Below are 6,801 nucleotides of genomic sequence, written 5' to 3'. Positions count from 1 at the left end.
ATGATGGATTTCCTGTAAAAGGGTTTGTTTAATTTACAGAATGTAAGAAAACTTGAAAAATTAGATTAAAATTAATAAAGCATGATATATAATTTTTAAATTTGTTAGGCTGATAGCCCAAATAACAGGAAGCGCTATTATTGTTGATCTTCTGAATTAATGATCCGAAATTATTCGCATAGGATGTATCTTTGTTTAATTGCTGTCTATACAAAAGCCTTTATGCTTCGCAGATTAATTTGTTGTGTGCTGGGCCTCAATTTGGTCTAACATATGCCAGTCTATGCGATTTTAGCATTTAATTATAGCACCCGAGCAGACGTTCATCAGAGGAGCGTGAGATACCCGCAAAAAAAAGATGAGATATACGAAAACCAATCGATCAGCGACCCGGCAAATTCTTGTTTTTTTCTTTTTTCATTTTTTTGGACATCAGCTGCGAGGCGCGCGTTTGGACAGTTATCGATCCAGAATCCATAAAATGTATACGCCAGATGATGATTTATGCGTCTGGGCTCAAGGGGATCAAATCACTTTGGATCAGCTCTCAATCTCTGATTGGCGAGAAGAAACCGCGCCGAATCGGATTCAGAAACAGAAACTGCATATTGTGATTATGATTATTGGTAAATTATATTTAATTTACAGTTAAACGATCACGTATGTACGCCAAAGGCCCCGAAAATGTTTTCGCCGGAGCCCCCAAACACACTCCAAAAATACCTTTCCGACCTGACCTCAATTATCGATTTAACTTTATTATTGGTTTTGATTTGGACTTTTTGATTTCGCTGGACGCATCTTGGCAGGAAAAAAGTTGAAATTAAAAGGAATGCTGTTGATTGCTATGTTCGTCCCGATCAAAAAAAAAAAAATAAAAAAAAGGGCACTTCAAGAGGTATGGGGATACATATGTGTCGCTGGATCTGGAGCATTAGGTGGGCAGGTCGCTTAATTCTCGTTAATTTCTCACTGGCAACGTGCAGCGTTTAGCTGATTGCGGGTTTCCCAGTCGATCGTCGCTCCTTTTCCCTTTCCAGTCGAGACTTAAATTGTGGCAATCATATTTTGTGTTAAATGCATTAATTTTAAGTTTTATTGAAGGCTCTCTGCCCATATTTAACTGTTATTTCGCCAGTTTTGCGGGAACTGGTTGACAATAAATCAGATTTATTTGAGGGGCGGTCCTGTGGGGCCAGTTATAACTGGGTTAATCATGGGAACGCAGGAGAAATCAATGTATAAGGTCACGTCTAAAAGATGGTATGTATTAGAGAGTTTCCAATGGGAAAGTTTTGGGAACATAATACCATATTTTTTGGTATCCTAACAAAATTCGTTAATGATTATTTAAAATAAATAATAACTAACTATATACACATGGATAGTTATATATATTCATCCTTTTGTTTTAATAATCGAAGGGATATTAGTGAGATTTCGGTGGAAAAGTTACAATACCTCTTTTGGGATCTTCAAAAATATTGATAATGTTTACTTAAAATAAATAAAAAACTTAATTTCTTACTAATGGGTAGTTGTATATATATATATCTTGTTATTTTTATAAATGAGTATCTTAAACGACTTCCTAATAGTTCACCAATACCACCTGAACCCCAGCCTGCAACTAATTTACTAATCCCTTTCGTAAGAACCTTTCACATGACCGGCCATAGATCATCTGTGGAACATCTAACAGCTCTTTCATTGTAGCTCTTGTCAGGCCTCATAGATCATGATTCTCCTCCCGGATCGTGGATCGTGTATGCTGTTGACAAGCAACTGTCACCACCAGCGGCCCAGGCGCCATATTGTTGGGGCTCCACTTCGACTTCCACCTTTACCTATGCCTTACCTTTACCTCTAACCGCATCTCCCAGTTCCGAGTGCATCCTTTTACCTTGGGCCTCCAACAGCATGGCAGGCAATTTCCACACACAAATAAGCCGCCAATTTGCCCCCTCTATAGGGAAGATAGTCCATAGACCAGACGACCGAAACAAGGCAAGCGAAACCCGCCAGACACTACGTCAACTCCGAAGACACGTGAACATGGGTACCATGGGAAAAGTTGTGAAAATTGTTCACAAATTATAAAAGAAAATATTAAAAATGAAAATATTAAAGACCAAAATATCACTTTATAGGACTTTTAATTTTTAATGTTAGTTATCTACTTTTTTATAGCAACTCAATCATGGTAGGTATTTTCTTTCTATATGAATAAAAATCCTACAAGAAAAATCTGCAGGTACTTTTTATTTTTTCTTTTGTTAAGTGTTTATAAAAACTATTTTGTTAAGTATTTTTTTAATATTATGGTCAAATATATTTGGAGTTCGGATTGGGTTGATTTAAAGTACTCACAGAAACTATTTACAAGTTTAAATCGTTAAAAAACAAGTTTTGTAACTTTATAAAATTAAAAAAAAAATGCTAAAAACATTTTAAGAAAAACGTCACAAACTCCCAAAAAAATAAGCAATAGGTTTTATTTTACCCACAGTGATGGTCTAAAAAAAAGCTAGCTCTTCCTCCGATGAGTCCCTGGTTATAAATCAGTTTGCGCGGCTTTTAATAAATTGTAATTGAGTCGCGAGTCGCGACTGCAGCTCATAGATACATTTGTATCTGCTGTTTAGCTGCTTAGTTCGCCGGGGCTTGTATCTTTAGCTTTTGGCTGCGATTGCGATCGCGTGTGGGAATGCAAAGGCGAAGATTCGCAGGCGAATCTCGAGCTCGAGCTTCAAGCTTCGAGGGACCTCAACCCATACGATCCGATCCGATTCGAAGCGATCCTTATAAAGCGGGCTGCTGTTAAGTTAACCCCTCTGCACGTTGTATACATGGCACTTTGCCGGCTGTCGCCACTTCGGTTGTTGGGTTGTTTGGTTGTTTGGTTGTTCGGCTGTTTGGTTGTTTTTCGTTGTTCGGCTGTTCAGAACCCCCGCCCATTGCCCTCCATCCAGCATCATGCTCGAAAATCACGTAATGAAAAATGTTTTGTGCGCAATTTTTCTTTTCATTTGTTTCGTGCCTCTCCAGCTTGCGAAAAAAAGGAAAAAAAATATGGTTAAAGATGGAAAAAAGACTGTTTTGTTTCGCTGTTTGTGTGTGTCGAGCAGCAATAAAACCCATTGAACACGAGTTGCTTTCGAGGCAACATGAACAATTAATGCAACATATGTTAGCGGGCCGCAGAAACCGCAAAGCGAGATCTGCAGCGAGATGATCCTTTATGCATTTAATGGCCTTCCAAACAAATCGAATTAGTTGCCAACGCTCGGGGCTGGCAACACGCGAGCGGAACTAGCCAAATAGAACTTCGGAATGTAATACAAAGTGTGTCTGAATGCCCCATGGGAACTAATTGGTACTCTTTGGTATTTTTAAAGTGTGCCAATATTTAAAAAAAATATTATTTTATAGTCCTGAAATCTCCTATATCTTTAAAAGAATTTTTAAAATATGTATTAAGTATTTTAAAAAATATCATGTTAGTTATATGATCCTCAGAGATTTTAGAATATTAAAAATATATTTAACGTCTATCAAATTTTTAACGTTCAATTCAAAAACAATCGAATAATTAAAAAGATTTTTTAGTGAGTAACACATCTCTCTAGAATTCACCGTCTCACATATGTACTTGTTCCTACTTCATAACATTTACCATCAACCTTCTGCCAAAAGTGTATTTGAAATTAATTTCATAACAAAGATTACGGGCTACACCCCCAAGTCCAAGGTAACTCTCCTGTTTCCCCGTTAACTTCCACATCCTCCTCTAATAGTTACAACTAGACTTTTTTCTAATTGAAACTTTTTTTTTGCAATCGGCAAGCAGCAAATAGTTCGATCGATTGCCAAGATACGAATTAACCCAGCAGATACGCAGGCTGCAATCACACCGATTGCACCAATGCATATGAAAAATTGTACTTTTAATTGTATCTTCAGCCTATGGGCCATAGGCTATAGACCAGGCACCCAGGTCCCAGAGCCCAGATCCCAGATCCAGCTCTCCTCATCGCTTCTTTAATTGCTTCGCATTGGAGGCGAGGAGAACTCGTATTTGTTTTGAGACTTTTGGGCGGGCAATTTATGGCTTATCATTATTTGTGCTTTTAATTTCAGTCTTCCTTTTCTCAGGTGGGTGTGATGAGGGCGGAGGAGGGTTGAATGAAATGGAATCGTTTGGGATTCCTGGTGAGCAGGTGGATTTTCATGGGTTATGGGTCAGCTAGGAAAACGGTAATGCTTTAAGGTATGCCAGATTTTAAAGCAGGTGCTTCCATTGGGAGAAAAATGGACAGAACTTGACATAATATGTGTTCATATTTTTAATTTATCATGATATCTTATTATTTTTATGTTTACATTTTAGAGAGCATATCTTTTTTTAATCCTAAGTACCAAAAATCAAGTGTTTTAGAATAATCATTGTTGAAAAACAGATTTTCTTGAGTTATGGGTCAGCATGGAAAACGGCAATGTTCTAGGGTATGTAAGATTTTTAGGCGATAAAGCTTGTGCTTAATTTGGGAAGGAGTCTTAAAGAACCAGATTTTATAAAATTAAAATAATATATTTTATTTTTATGTTTACATTTTGAAGAGCATATCAACATAATCCCAAGTACCAAAAATCAAGTGTTCTAGAATTATCACTGTCGAAAAGTGGGACCTATAACAATACAGTTCTGTGATTTTCCCTCAAAGACACATAATATAATCCCCTCTTTATAGGGATGCCCCACCTCAAACAGCACGACATCGACAGGTGCTTCTGTTGCCATTTAATTTACCTCCATACAAGCGTCTTGCGAATTCTTTGTCAATTCGAATGCAATTTTAACAGAAAAAACGAGAACAGAGGAAACCCGCAGAAGCCGCAACCGAAATCCGCTGGGCCCAAACAAAAAAAAAGATGGTTCTTTGTTACTTAAAAGCGGAGCATAATGGGTAGTAGGGGCAAGAAAAAATTATTTCATAAATCCTTGAGTGGCTCTCCGGCGATTCTAATGCACTCAGGCAAGAAACGAGGGGAGTTCTTTGTGTGTTATTGAAGGGATAACTACTTATAAATGTGGCAACAACATGCAACTATCTCCTGGAAAAAAGATTAGCGAAAGGCTTACATAACATACGTGGATGCGGTTTGATTTTTTGCTACTCTCGCTGGCAGCTGACACAGATACAGATACTTTGCGAACTATCCACCGAATGATTACAACAATCTTTGAGAATCTTTTTCGGCTGAAGGAGCGCGCCAGCATGCCGGCTGACAATTCAAGTGGAATTCTTTTTTTATTTTCATATTTCTTTTCAGTAATCTTCGTTTTTGTAGTAGTAGTTGTTGCTCAGAGGTTATCCGATATTATTTCGCTAATTCGATACTTTTATTTCAAGCAAACGGGTACCTACCCTCTCTCTTTGTCCTTCCTTTGCATAATTTTTCATAATTTTTCTTATTATGATAATTTTGCTGGCGAAAAAATATAATATAAATTTTATGTGAATGCAATCTGATCCGTTATTTATGTGCCACATAATATAGTATGGTCTGCGGGTCGTTCCCTCTACCGAAGACCGAATATAAACCGTTATGTGGGCGCAGACCACACATTATGTTAATCATAATTTCACATTGTCTTTTTTTTATATCATCTTTATTTTTCATTGCCTTTTATTTTTTATTTTTATTTTTGTGATTTACAGTTTCTGAGGTCGCAGACAGGTGACAACAGCTGTCAGGGGGCAACAGTTGGTGGGAAGATTTCATTTTAAAAGAGGCTGGAGAAAGGAGATTTATTTAAGGGGTCTTAAACTCACCCATCAGTGTATTTGTTTTACATTTTTCTTTTAGCTATTATTTTTATTATGATATACAATTTACCTATATATTATGTTCTGATGAAGTTTCTATATGCCCGCATGTTGGAAAACTCTAAGATTTGCATCCGTTAAACTCAGACCTTTGGATTCATTCTCAGCCTCTTCCGGCTCAAGAAAACAAACCGCAACTTGTGCACGTTTCCTTGGGATTCATACTCCCCCCATATATCCCATACCCCCTGGATTATTCCTGTTTAATTTCGCAGCAGCACAATATCCATATCCTTCCTGCTTAGCCGCCGGCTTGCGGGTGGAATATTGTAGCGAAGATGGTGGCAAGTCGTGGGGATTTCTTGCCAGAGAAAAGAAATTGTAAATTTTCTTAAAGGAAGTATGAATTACGGGCACTTTTTCTGCCTTTTGTTGGCGGAGGTCCTTTCCGCCACTGCTCCTTGCAGTTTTTGTGTCCTGCTCCATCAAACAATGTCTATAACTAGATGTGTGGCAAGTGCGGGAGTGTGTAATATATATGGTTTTGCTGAACTCTTATAGGTGGGAATAAAGTCTATGCTTGCCAGGGAATACAGGGTGGCTGAGGACTTTTAAGGAAATATTTGGGATAGTGATGTATGATGAAGAATATTTCTTAGTATCTCTAAGAACTCTTAAGCATACTTTAAAATAAGAAAAGGTTTTAAGTGGAACCCATGAAAGTAAAGTATAATGAAGTAAATTTCTTATTATTTTTAAAATCTCTTTAAAAAGTTTGGATTATCTCTATTTTTAGTCCTGAGTAAAATTTAAAGTTAGTGTCGTTTTTGGGGTCATTCAAAATAATTGGTAGCCATGATTTTATAATATTTTATTTATATACTTCCCTCAGAACTTTTGTATAAAATCTTGTATATAATCACCAGAAACAGTTTTCATTTGGGTAACATTTTCAGGATCCTGTATAAAA

This window comes from Drosophila suzukii, chromosome 2L (genome assembly GCF_043229965.1).
Source record: "Drosophila suzukii chromosome 2L, CBGP_Dsuzu_IsoJpt1.0, whole genome shotgun sequence".
NCBI lineage: Eukaryota > Metazoa > Arthropoda > Insecta > Diptera > Drosophilidae > Drosophila > Drosophila suzukii.
Note: the sequence above shows the minus strand (reverse complement) of the source record.